Source organism: Labeo rohita, chromosome 1 (genome assembly GCF_022985175.1).
Source record: "Labeo rohita strain BAU-BD-2019 chromosome 1, IGBB_LRoh.1.0, whole genome shotgun sequence".
In the NCBI taxonomy this organism is placed as follows: domain Eukaryota; kingdom Metazoa; phylum Chordata; class Actinopteri; order Cypriniformes; family Cyprinidae; genus Labeo; species Labeo rohita.
In genome coordinates this window covers 34,975,298-34,989,934 of record NC_066869.1, presented here as the reverse complement: position 1 = coordinate 34,989,934, position 14,637 = coordinate 34,975,298, and the positions used below count along the sequence as shown (strand labels likewise).

At 34.1% G+C, this 14,637-nt stretch overlaps 1 protein-coding gene across 1 annotated transcript in view; it reads right to left on the bottom strand.

The window, feature by feature from the left end:
- Positions 1-14,637, bottom strand: part of chrna8 (cholinergic receptor, nicotinic, alpha 8) — a 63,668-nt gene that overhangs the window by 34,508 nt on the left and 14,523 nt on the right. The window lies entirely within an intron of this gene.

Here is a 14,637-nt window from a genome sequence, read left to right as displayed (position 1 = left end):
TTGCCCTCTGTGTACCATTTGCGATCTATCTCTATCTTCTCACACACATCCACAGACTTTGCCTTTTGGAGCGTTTGAGATAAGACCAAAAGAGACCAGCTATGACACCCTATGAATAGGAGCAATCTAACCTTAAAGCAGTTTCACAATGTGACAATCACCATTACAATACAGATCTCATAGTAAACCTCTCGGGCTTTAAATCTTGACTTCAGCATGCATCGATCTGTGTCAGGATCGGTGTGTGTGTTTATGTGAGTTCTAGAAAACAGAGCTTTGAATGATCAAAGACGTTTGTTTCATTCAGAGAAGTGTCAGCTCTCATTTCCTCATGTGTCATTCAGTTTGGACCAGGGATGAGCCACGGTGTCATCAATTTACCATTAGATATTCTTGTTTCAGGCTTCAGCTATTGTTCAGTAAGTAACTGACCGAAAAGAACAAAGCATCAGCTTCAAAGAGGTCCAAACTAAGTGTCAACACATTTTATACACATCATACTACACACAATATACTGTTTTTGGTTTTAAAGGAGATCATATGACACTGAAGACTTGAGTAATTCATCTTTGCTATCACAGGAGTAAATTCTTGTGTAATGCACAATGATGTCTCTTTTGGCAACTCCAGAATGAGGTGAATTTACTATTCGGTTTCTAGGACATTCCGGCATAAAATACACCAACTGAATACATCAAAAAAGTTAAAACAGGATCTCAAATTGTGGTTCAGAGACCACTGGGAGACGACAAAGGGGTAAACGGAGCCTATGAATAATCTGACTGAAAAAAACCCTGTTTTGACAGAAAAAAAAACCCAAAAGCAATTCTGTATACATTTGTGAGGGGGGGAAAAAAGTATTTATACATATGTTTACGCAGGGATCATCATATCTGATGGCAACTTTTCATCAAAAAGTTGAAAAGTTTTGTTTGACACACGCAGATCTTCTTTTTTAAACACTTAAAATACCATATAATCATATTTTAAACATTACAAATATATCAGAAGTAATATATATTTAATATGCTTTTATGTTATAAACATACTAATATATTTATATGGTTGTATTTTATGTTTCTGATTTCTAAGAATGTCTTGTTCGAAGATTTTTAGGGCCACTGAAACAATTTTAATTTACAACTACTATTTTTGTTTACAATGTCGATGAGTATAAGCCATATTCTTGCTTTTTGCTCTGTTGTTTTTGCTCTTAATTATTAAATTACTATTTTGGGCCTGTCTGCTGAAACTGTGTCACTTTGATGAAAGAAATAATGCCTCTTTCTTAAGCCATCTTGATTTAAGGTCCCCAAACAAAGTTAGTCATTTCTCTGTATGTGTTAAAACCTGAGAGAGAGAGGCGCAAACCCAATACCATGACACATCAGTCGCCTGTTTGATCTTTTGTTTTGTTTTTTTTTTCTCTGCTGAGTATCTATCATTTACTTTTTTTTTTTTAAATCTTGCTCTCACTCCCTGTCTCTTCTTATTTTCCTTCCTTCTCTGTCCCTTCCTTTGTCACACTAAAGTTCCTCTTGTTCCCGCAGAAGAAAGTGAAGCTAATATGTTGTCTGTGAAGGGTGAGCTGAGGGCTTGTGACATGCAATCAACATCAACAGATGAAGTTAAGTGTGTTATAACAATGCAAGCACAAGTCTAAACTAAATTTTATCTGTACGGCTCTTCCATTGGACAAAAGGTTTTTCATGTAGTTAAAAAAGAGGTTCTTAAGCGAACCAAGCGAACCATTTTCTTTATTGGCATTGATGGTTCCATGAAGAACCTTTAATATCCATGAACCTTTCCATTACACTCTTAAAAACAAAAGTTAAAAAGCTTTTCACAGCAGTTGTAGAAGAACCATTTTGGTTTCCTGAAGAACCTTTCAGTCAACAGCTCTTAAAAGAACCTTTTTTTCTCTTAGTTCGAAAAACATTTCAATAATCTGAAGAACCGTTTTCCACCTTAAACAACCTTTTGTGGAAAGGATGTTGAAGGTTCTTTGTGGAATTTTACAGATGCCGATAAAGAACCTTTATTTTCAGAAGTGTCTTGCAGACCCAGACTAGTGACACACTATAAATACTAACAGCTCTCTCAAATTAAATTAATTTGTTGACAACATAGGTTTTGTTTTTTGAGTTTTGAGTATTGCTTAAATTATTGATAGAGTACAATTTTAAAACTGGGAAGAATATACACTATGTTTGAATAATTTAAATATACATGCTATATGTGAACCTGTATATTGTTAAATAAGATCATTTTAAATGTTGACATTAAAATTGAATTAAGATCATGCTCTTTGACTGTTGATGCTATATTGTTGTAGTTTGTAGTAGTTTGTGTTTTGTGTGAAGTCACCGGTATAGATGATTATTTAGAGTCCCTCTGGTGAAGTGTTGAAATAAAGTAATTCCTGTTTAGAAATGTTTAACAAAAATGCAGTTTTATGTGCTACACTTTTAGAATGGTTTGGGAAAGTGCTCAGAATATTTCCTCGGAAATGTATGCAGACTCCATCCAAAAGTAATAAGTACTGATTATTTCACAGACATAAAGTGGAAAACAATTCTGCTGTGGAAATCTAATTTACTTTCTATTAAGTGTCTCAGACAAAAGCCTGAATATCTTTCAAAGAATCAATTCCATACACTGATAAACCTGCAAATCCAGTGAATAGTGTATTTGAAGCGTAAGAAAGTTCATTGTAGCCACCCAGTACATTGTAAACGTTGTGCTTAATTCCTGCATTTATGAATTATACAGAAAGCTAAGCTTTTCCAAACACCTTTTCCTGCATATATATGGCAGTACTCATAAACCACAGTTCCACTCCAGCGTCTAACTGAAACCCACTGAAACATGAACACAGCCTCAGGCAGCTGCCTATATGAGCTTCAAATAATTTTGCTGGTGTGAAACAGAGCAATAAAATGCTGTCCGAAAGAAATCTTAAAATACTAAGAGTACTGTGAATGCTCTGAAATGGAGAGTTATTGACAGCTGATACATATTTAAGAGATAACAGTGCATTTCACTGACAAAGTTGCCCAGGCGAACAAAAGACCACTTTAACATACTTTTAAAAAGAGTGCTTAAAAATAATTCACTAAAATATACTTGAATGTTTTAAGGATTAATTCATTTCCAGTAGAAATATTTCCTGATTTACTTACTCCCATGTGATCCAAGATGTTCATGTCTTTCTTTCTTTAGTCGAAAAGAAATTAAGTTTTTTTCTCCATATAATGGACTTCAGTGGTAGCCGACGGGTTGAAGGTCCAAATTGCAGTTTCAAAAGGCTCTACACAATCCCAGCTGAGGAATAAGGGTCTTATCTAGCAAAACGGTTGGTCATTTTCTAAGGAAAGAGAAAAATTTATATACTTAACCACAAATGCTCGTCTTGCACTAGCTCTGCGATGCACATCCGCAGCTTCACACATTACATAATCATGTTGAAAGGTCACACACGGTTAGTTCTTCATCTGTGTTCAAAAAGGCAAGGTAGTTAGAAAAACTCCATCTTATTTTCTCCTCCAACTTCAAAATCATCCAACATCATTGTTTTACCTTTTTTTGTAACGGGTGTTTGACTTTCTCTGCATGTTTAGTTTGTAAACCCTGTGTCGGTACTTCCTTCTACGTCACACGTGACCTTTCCAACATGACTATGTAGGGCCCTATGATTTCCGCGATGCAGAAAACGCGGACGGAATCGCGGAATTTAATAAAATATAATAAAAACGGAATTTACTGAATAATGTGGAATGTCACGGAGTATGTCATTACACTTAAGTCAAACCGTAATATGGACTAGTATCTGTAAATATTACACCGCAAAAATACAATTTAAATATGAATCCTGCATGTTCTGCGTGTCTCTGTTTTAATGATTGAAGCAGACAAGAGGTTTTGTTTACTATACACACCAAAGCGCACGTGATTTCAGCATTTGACCATTCCATTGTAGCAAAACTAGCGTATACACACAGAAATGTAAAGGTAGATACAGCAACCCGTCAAAATAAAAGTCCGGTTTAACTTGAAGACATGCCATAAATATATTACTACTACTACTACTAAAATGAAACAGTATTTTTTTAGGGTATAATCACACAAAATTTCTTCCATGTTTTAATATTAATAGTAAATTCCCCTTTTTTGCCAAAAAAAGAAGTTTGCTTAATTTTCAATAATTAAAAGATAAATAAAAGTAATGTTTTATGCCTCCGATAACCAGAACATTTTACATACACAACTCATAATTTCTGAGGGTAAAACAAAACTTTCATAAGGCTATTTTAAGAATAAATTTGAATAAATTAAGTATGCATTCAAACAATTAGACATGCTAAAACACAGAAATTGATAATAATAAAACATATGGTGAGAAAAAATAAAACATTTCATAGGGCCCTAAACATGTCATTTTTGTTAAACCTTTATTAAATTGATGTGAAATTGTGTATGTTTCATGATTTTAATTTATTAGACATGCTCTTTGACTTAATAATAATAAATTTAACCATTGAAAAGGAGTTGAGAAAAATTAAAACGGAAAAATGCAATCCAGAAAAATGAAAACAGAAAGAACAGAATTTGGAAAAAAAATAAAATGGAATTTGGGAAAAAATATAACGGATTTAGGGCCCTAACTACTTAATGTGTGAATTTTTGTGTGCATTTAGTTAAAAAGTATATACTTTTTTTTTTTTTGATCGTTTCACTAGACCTATTGAAGCTGCACTGAAACTGCAATTTTGAACTTCAACCCACTGATCCCTTTTTAAGTCCAATATATGGAGAAAAATCCTGGAATCCTGGAATTGAAAAAAAAATGAACATCAGATGACACGGGAGTAAGTAAATTATCAAGGAAATTTTTATTCTGAGGGTTAACTAATCCTTTAAGTATTTAAATATATTTGTAATTTTGTAATTACACTTGTAATGAAGTTGCAGTTTATTATATTCAAAATATTAACTTATATAAAAAATATAAAACATACTGACTTAAAATTATAATTTTAAATTTATATAATCACTCTTTTAAAAGATCCAATTATAAAATATAATTTTAAAATGTACAATGCACTACAAGTGCACATTCAAAACAATTAAGCGCACTTCTTTTTCACAAGGACGTGCTGATATCAGCGTAAAAAAAACCCCAGCATGTTACAAGATTTCATAGTAATTTGTTTCAATAAAATATTGTATTAAGAATTTCACTGTGAAATCTATCAAGCTCATGTTCTGTTATGATACAACCACTTACTAAAAATACTGTTTATGTAGCTCCAGATTGTGGGGTAATGGTGTATTTAAAGACATTACTGCAGTAATTAGTGTTCCATTTGACTGGGAATTTGGGCCTTATTTACATTTGATTAATTTTCTCCCAGCTAGTGTAATTGGGTTACAGACTAATTAGTTGTATTGTATTGCATGAATACAATACGCTGTTAATCACAGTCAAATCATTACTTGTACTTTTGTGCAATTTTGTAGTTTACAGTTTAAGGGAAATTTTATTAAAATATTAATAATAAATAATTAGGGGGTGAGCTATTTGTCTGAGGGCTTGTTATCACCAGTGAACATGTGGTTGAGTTATTAACTGGGCATACACAACACTCAGCATGCAAAGAAACAGCAAGAAAAAGGGAACCACATAATTTATTCATGCCACATTGAATGCTGGGAACCTTCAGTAAGTGCCAGCATAATGCTATGCAGTTAATCTACCAAGTCACAAGAGATCACTGTAATGCACAGCTAATCAGTGCCATTTTGTCACTTATTACAGTCTGTTTAAAGTATGCATACTGTAAATTGTTTGTATTTCCTTTATTCATTATGTCTGCATCTCCAGAAAACCATCATATTTATTTTAGACGAGTTCTTAAATAAGCAGCTGATTTTGTAGATAGTTGTAGAGTTTGTAGAGTAAACAGACATAGTTTTTTTGGTAACATGATTTTCTTGAACTTCATCACAGTCAATAACCAACTATGAGTTTAACTAGTCGGGTCAAGAGTTGCGTCTGCTTTTGTACCTTGAGACTGTCCAGCACAAATCTGTGAATGAACGCTTCCACAGTACTTAGAAGAAATGAGACACATGAAAACCTGCCTGCGGTAATGAGCAGTGGCTTACTGTTGTGATCATATTGAGATAAAGGGGTGCATGAGTGTTTTCGCTCTGTGAACCGATAAATTGAATCTTTCATATGGAAAAGCTGTGAAATGAACACACACTGTAGATGACAGGAGATAATCAGTAAGTATGGAAGCTTTTTAAATGGAGAATATAATAATAAGTGTCACTTGATTTGATAAAAAGAGGAAGTGAGCAATATGCAGTCGATACGAGCAGGAAGTGAACAATGGAGCGGAACTATGGAAAATCGGAGCTACTATTCTAGGCCCTATCTATCTACATCCTCCGTCTATCTCTATCTTTCTCACTTTATAGATACCAGAGTATGTGGGCAAAGCGTGCATGATTTTTGCCTGGAGCCTAGAGCGTTTTGAAAGTTTTTGAGCGCGCTCGCTCATTCCAGGACTGTACCCTTCATGACCTTAACATGTTAGCAGCCCATAATACAGTTAGAAGTCAGCAAAAATGCTCCATGTGTTAAACACGTTAATGTCAGAGGTGCCAGTGGGCTGCTCATATTGTGTGGCTGGAGACTGTGTGGACTGCTATTAAAAGTATTGAATTTTGCATGCACAAATGTGTCAAAAAATGGTAAATAAATATACAATGATACAAAGAAAAAATCTGTGAAATATTATTGTAAAAATAGGCCTACTAGTGAAATTAGGCTCTTCAAGTGCTGCACAAATATGCTGGCACATGCTGTATTAGGCTTTTTTTAAAGTGCTGTATCATTTTCAAACCCAAATAAAACTATGAGTATGCAATGCTGTAGTTATGTTGTCAGTTAAGTCATAAAGTTACAAAAAAACCCCAAAAGACGATTACAGCTGCCTTAGAACGGTGCATGTATATTTATTTTTTATAAGTCACATTTAAAACAGTGTCAGATCTATGTCATGTTCAGCAGCGGCATCTCTTAAAGTAGCAGTCAAAATCAATAACTTCTGTAGTTTGATAACTTTATTAGTCTTTATTTGATAACTTTATTAATCTAAATATTTTCTTGCTGAAAGACACAGGTAGCTAAATTACATTTATTATAGGTTTATGTGAAGATTGTTTTAATTTTACTTAAAAGTTATTTTTTAAAGTTTAATAAAAGTTAAATTGATAGCTCTCGATTATACTGTAATGTTGAATGGCTATAGTCAATGCTTAAATATTACGAAAAAAAATCTTAGAGACATCAGTTGGTATCAGTGATACTTGTCATAAAAAAGATGGCATTAAACAAATATTAAAAATATACCTTCTTTATGTTGTTTCTACATTAATTTGAAGATTGAATGTGAAATTATTGCAACATAAGAATATAATTAAAAACTTTAATGTTAGGTGGGATTAATCGCAATTAACTTCAGAAAAAAAATGTGCGCTTAATTGGTTATTTTTTTAACTGATTGACAGCACTAAAAATACATGTTTTGTAAAATTTAATGATGGAAGAATGTAATGGGTAAATGCAAGTTTTGTTGAGATTTGTTGAGGAATTTATGAGACGTGTTGAGAAAATTACCTGATCTCATGACGAAAATGTACCTGTGGGAACTTTTTCACAAGACACAAAATATGTACCAATAAATACATATCACTGCTGTTTCCAACAGAAATGAACACTAGAGGCATTTTTCGTACATAGTTATGATTACACCTCCATATGTTTCGCTTTCCGGGCATAACAAACTTACTCCGTAGCTCAGCCAGCATGGAATTTGACTTAGGATGTGGAATCCTTGGGTATGAATCCTGTGAAAAACATGACTCACAATGAAAGAGCTGAAAGGTGAGAGATCTAAAAACAAAGTAAAATGGCATGCTTGTGTTTTGCATATTTCACGTCTTACAAAAAACTTTTTAACCTGAGATCAGGTTGCAAGAAAAATATGAATGTGCTTTTAATATTTAGAATAAAATCCAAAGGTGGGAAATGTGTCTTCTTTTCAGATGTGTAGTTGAAAGAAGCAAACAATCAAACATGATTTCAGTCTTGATCAGAGGTCGCGATAACCGAAAATTGTCTGTCATTGACAGAATTTTTTTCATCACTTTGACAGATTACACTGAGGCTGATATATTATAACTTGTAACTGTAATTTCCACCCCTTTCCAGTTGGTGGCGAGTACGCTACAGTGTGGCAGCAGAGCACTGGATCCAGAACAAAAACGAAACTGTCTCTATTGTGTTGCTATGTGTTTGATTGCACACAGTACCCAGTTTAAGCCAGCGATCTATCACGCCACATTAAACAGCACCAAAATGGTATTTATTACTTGAATTTCCTAATGAAATGGACAGAATTTGAAATCTGAGACTTTTTCATATCAAAGTAACAGAGCACAAAGCTTAGCCTATTGCAATTTATTGGATGGGAGGCGCAATATGTACTGTTCATTTATCACTGTGATATCGACTGTGATTTAAGAACATATATTGGTTCATAAAAATGAGAACCTATTAAAATCCATAAATATCCTCAGCTATCACTACGGGTGTGGTGTTGAACAGTCTCTGTTCATCTGTTCTCTTCAAAATAAATGTATAAGCCTATATTGTCCTGTAGGTTCATGATTGCTAATGAAATTGTGAACAAAAATAAAATCAATTAAATGTGTTATTATAATTAAAATAATAATAATAATATGACGGGTAATAATAGATTATGGTGAAATTTTTAGGAAATTTAAAAATGACGGACAATTTTAAAGTCTAACGCAACCTCTGGTCTTGATATACATGTAGAGAGGCATAAGTGCAAATGTGTGATATATAGGAGACAAAAATTATAAGGGGTTTTCTTTTACCAGTGAACAGGGAGTGAGATTGGAGTGAAAAAATAGAAAACTTAGAGCTGAGTGATTACAGAATGATTTAATGATGGAAAATTATGGACACTTTTCTAATGTTTTTCCTGTGATCAGCCAAGTCTCTTCAAAAAAGTCAACTAAGTTATAGAGCTGGGTTGAAAATATTGATAATAAACCTGAATGAACATCAGAAGGTATGTTGAAAGAAACAGTTCAACTTACTGAAATATATCAACGTTCATGTAATAGTCCAAATTAATTGTTTGTGCACTGTTATTAATTATAATCTTCAACATTGTCTTAATGTACCAAGTTAGAGAGACTCCAAGTTTACACCATTTTTGGGAGAGATTTGTTCCTTCAAAAGAAAAAAAAAATAGTACCTGTAATATTTATAAATAAATATCAAATCGAGAGCTAGTACATCATGAAATCTGCATCAAAAACCAGCTCTGCTAATTATCATTACGATTATTATCATTTAATTAAATTTATTTCACTCGATTGGCGATTTGATTGACATCCAATATTAATCAGCGACTGATTATTTTCTTTTGTGCGTGACTTGAATGAGGTCAGGAATTGGGAGGTGGTATGGAGTGCATTTGCTGCATACTATTACATTGTTTGTAGGGCTCATAAGCAGTTTAATATTTCTGACAGTATTTTCACACAGCGGGAATTTGGTTTGTTGTGTGAGGAATAAACTGAAATTCAAGTCTTTATTATTTCATGTATGTTTGTTGATCTGTTTTTATTATAAACAGACAAAGAGAAAGTGCATGCAGATGCTCACCAAAATACTGGAAAAACTTACTTCAGTTTTAAAAAATAAACCCACTTGACCCTGTTTTAAAAAATAAACCCACTTCTGGTCTCAATCTTGTCTGAGACTCAGACTCGACCCTTTTCTAGTCTTGGTCTTGACATGAATGGGCTGGTCTCAACTACAACACTGGTACTAAATATGACCTGTGAACAGACTGGTCTTTTCTTGAAAAAAGAGAGATGAGAGAAAGCGAGAGAGTGGTGCTGGCTGTCTTGTGGTCTGGGGACGGCAGGCAGTGAGAGAAACAGGACTATACAGTATGGAGGCTGGAGGACAGAAGGATGGAGGTCACAGAGGGGTAACTGGTTCTCTGGGCAGACGGTGAGTGTGAGAGATTCCTGCCCTGAAATGAACCTTCCCTCACTGTTTGCTTTCCGCAAATTCACTTTTTGTTTGCTGAACCATTATGAGGACATGTAAACACATATACAAAGGGTCAAATATGGTAATACATGGTGTTGGACCTCCATAAGACCTCTTTTAAATTCTGTTCCAGGTTTAAAAGATGTTTTCACACACATGCATCTTGATACTTTAGTTAAAGGAGAAGTCCACTTCCAGAAGAACAATTTACAGATAATGTACTCACCCCCTTGTCATCCAAGATGTTCATGTCTTTCTTTCTTCAGCTGTAAAGAAATTGTGTTTTTTGAGGAAAACATTTCAGGATTTTTCTTCATATAATGGACTGCTATGGTGCCCTGAGTTTGAACTTCCAAAATGCAGTTTAAATGCAGCTTCAAGCGATCCCAAATGCGGTTGTAAACAATCCAAGCCGAGGAATAAGGGTCTTATCTAGCAAAACGATCGGTTATTTTTATTTGAAAAAAATACAGTTTAAATACTTTTTAATCTCAAAAGCTCATCTTGTCTTACTCTCCCTGAACTCTGTGTATTCTAGCTCAAGACAGTTAGGGTATGTCGAAAAACTCCAACCGTATTTTCTCCCTCAACTTCAAAAATTATTTCAAAATCATCCTACATTGCTGCAGAAGTACCGACCCAGTCTTTGCAAAGTGAACATGCAAAGAAAATCAAACACCCTTAACAAAAAGGTAAAACGGCGAAATAGGACAATTTTGAAGTTGAGGGAGAAAATACGTTTGAAGTTTTTCGACATACCCTAACTGTCTTGAGCTAGAATACATAGAGTTCAGGGAGAGTAAGACAAGACGAGCGTTTGATATTAAAAAGTATATAAATTATATCATTATTTTTTTTTAAATAATCAATCATTTCGCTAGATAAGACCCTTCTTCCTCGGCTGGGATCGTTTACAAACGCATTTGGGATCGTTTGACACCACATTGACACAATTTCTTTAAGACTGAAGAAAGAAAGACATGAACATCTTGAATGACAAGGGGGTGAGTATTTGTAAATTGTTTTTCTTAAAAAAAAAATTCTTAATTTGTGTTCGAAGATGAACTTATGGGTCTTTTGGGTTTGGAGCAGCATGAGGGTGAGTAATTCATGACAGAATTTTCATTTTCAGATGATTCCTTTGATTATTTTTAACAGCATGTTGATTATCAAAAATAAATTAACTTGTCCCCAGGTTTTTATTATTATGAATTATTTTTTTTTACTGTGGTTACAGTAATGCTCTTATCACGTAAGTAAACTGGGCCAGTGCTCTAGGAGGTTTAAAAGCAAAAATGCGAACCTCATATTTTTGTTAAAGTTCTCACATTAATTATTCAGCAAAAAGCTTCTTATGATTTGAGCTGTACATTTGCCTAAAATTGTTCTTTTTGTGGTGGGAATACTTTTGTATGAACTTATGGTTATAAGTTACTGGTTCCCATCAATGTACAGGCACTTTCTTGTTTCCTGTTTCTGGTGTATAATGTCTTACTTTTGAAACAATGCATATTTTAATGTTCATTAGCTGACCCCATGACCCTATACTTTGATTGTTTGTGTCTTACTATAAACACAATTTTTCGCTGTGGTAAACAAAAGAACCTAAAAATCTTTTGTAGGGTATAGCAGCCACAAACCTGAAAAAATATCAGCACCTGTGTAGATTTGAACCTTCCTTACGTTTTCAATTCCAGATCATTAACTATCAGGCTTCCATTCCCTCATCAACCAACATTAATTCCAAACTCTCTATTGTCCCCAAAAACTACAAGCTGTTTCTATTTAAGCTACTTCTGATACAGGAAAGTTTTCTTCCACATGAACTCTATTCCATGTTGTAATATAATGGACACACTGCATTACAAATCAAACAGAGGCCTTTTCAGTGCCAAGTATTTTTCAGCTTTTGTTTCTCACAGTCCACCTATCCTCACACTCATAACCCTCCCGGCACTGCGGTGATGTAGAATGGTGTGGCAGCTGCCACCCCCAGCCCCCCTTAGCTGATTGCGAACAACTCATGCGTTCACAGTTTCACAGCATCCCAGTCATAGCCTATGGGCCTCTCACCATCTGGGGCCGCGCTGCAGCCACGCCACGGCAGCCATGATTTAACACACAGGATAAACAGATATTTCATAATTCACATGGTGAGATGGATGAATGGAGATAGATTTCAGCCGGGTGACGGGGCCTTTGGGACAGCGGAAATGGGACAGTCAGGCATGCATACTTTTTTTTTTTAATTGTTTGCATAAAGAAAGTGGGTAAAAAACTATTCAAATTCAAGAAGAATCTGTAAAATAGTGTTTGACGGGTTATTTTCTATATGACATCTAGTAGATTCACAGAAATGACAGACTTTAGGCTTTAAGTCTTATAAATGCTCTGCATATACATTTAATGGTCGTCAGCCATTTCACAGGATAATCTGTCATGCAAACACATTGCACTCTTAAAGCTAAACTGCATGCTGTTAAATGAAATTCAAAACTCTTATAAATGCAAGGATGGTGATAAATGCTTTCGATGGCTTCACAAATCACTAGACCTAAACATCATTAATTCTTTAGGGCAAAATGTAAAGTGCAGAGCACATGTTTTTTTACTGAAGTTGCAGTATCAAAATGCATATAGTTTAAGTCTTATATGCCAAGAAGCCAGAGCTGGATTAACCATATGGATGTTTGATCCTCACCACATCCATGAGGGGCATCATGCAGGGCTATTGTAAATGATTTCAAAACACGGGTTTTGTAACACGATGGTTATAAAGACTGAACTAAAATAGTCCTGAAGACAAAATTAACTTAATAATCATATATTTGTCCACCTTATTCATTGCCTATAGATATTTATGTGATTGATATGCATGCACTGTCAAATGCAATAGCTACTCAGCCAAAATGTGATCTTATTAATGTTTTATGTGGCTCTTTTCATGCTCAGGGACTCCTGCTGTGATGAAACATCAACATACGTATTCGTTTGGCATATAAAAAGGGTAAGATAAAATGAAAAAGGAAAATGTGTCACAGTGTCTTCAAAAAGACTTTCTAGAGAAAATAAACTTTTCAACTGGAGCTGGATTCACAAAACTATCTTAAGAAAAAAAAATCTTTTAAACTGCTATTTTTTTATATTCTAACAAAAAAAAAGAGTTAAGAATATTTTGTGTTGCTAAAAATACTTCTTTAGAATGCTGTTAAATTAGGATAACCTCCAAAAAGGTAAGATGTTATATCATTTACTGGGTTGATTCAAAATAATTATTGTGTGTTTTACAACATAAAAATAGCTACATATATGGATTTGTCAATATTATGCATGACATGACTTTTTGCTGAACTCGAAATTCAGTAAGAGCATATTTATATAATTATTTTCTCTGTTAAAGCCGTTTTGTTCTCTGATATTAGAAAAAAAAACTGCCGTTGGTTGCAACAGACCACTTAAGTTAGGAAAATCCAAGCTTACAATTATTTCAATTAAAGATTTTCTTAAATTAAAGGGTTTAGTACAACTGGGCAATGGGTCTCGGTTGCCTTCAGAAGTACAAAAAATTATTTAAGCTTGCTGGACGGAAAAGAACATCTGCTAAGGAGCAGAAAACAAACACTTTCATTAACAGCACAGTCCCCAAGTGAAGTGGTCTACTCATGGGTCCAAGCAAGTCAGAATATTGTAATACTGTAACTATAGCCTACAGAGGTGTTAATTGTTAAGTTAGTTGTACCTCCCATAACACTTTGAAGAAAAAACATTAGGCTATTGATGTTTACAATGAAAAATGCACTACTTTTGAACAGTTATGAAGGACAGTTGTGAAGAATTTTGTTCACTATAACACTGCAATAAAAAGATTCTATGAATGTTGAAGGTTCTTCATGGAACCATAGATCCCGAAAAATAACCTTTATTTTTAAAAGTGCATGTCTCCTAGCAGAGTAGGACATGCTCCACTATTGTTGAAAGTTTCCTAAATACAATCAGAAAATTGAGTTGATCCTTAAATAGATCTATTGTTTAATAATTATAACAAACTCTATTTTTGGTTTGATATTTTGTTACATAATGTATTTATATTTTTGGGGTCACTGTATAACATTTGTAAACACACAAATTGCAATTATGTAATCAACCAGCTTTGTGTGTGTAGAGACAGAGTTCCACCACATCTAAGCTAACATCAAAGACTGTTTTTGACCCAGGAAAATTCTTGGATATACTAGAATGGCGGTGAATAATATACATATTTTTAAATTGATTTTGATGCCAAAACAAAGATAAAATGACCTTCAGCACACTGCATATAGAATTTTATCAATCAAACTAAAATCAGTGGATTCAGCAGTAAAGGATGGATCCAACTGCAAATCACCACTGGAATCAATTGCAAATCACCTGTGGAATATGCCTGGTGTGATGCAAATCAGCATCATGAAAGGAAGATCACACAAAAC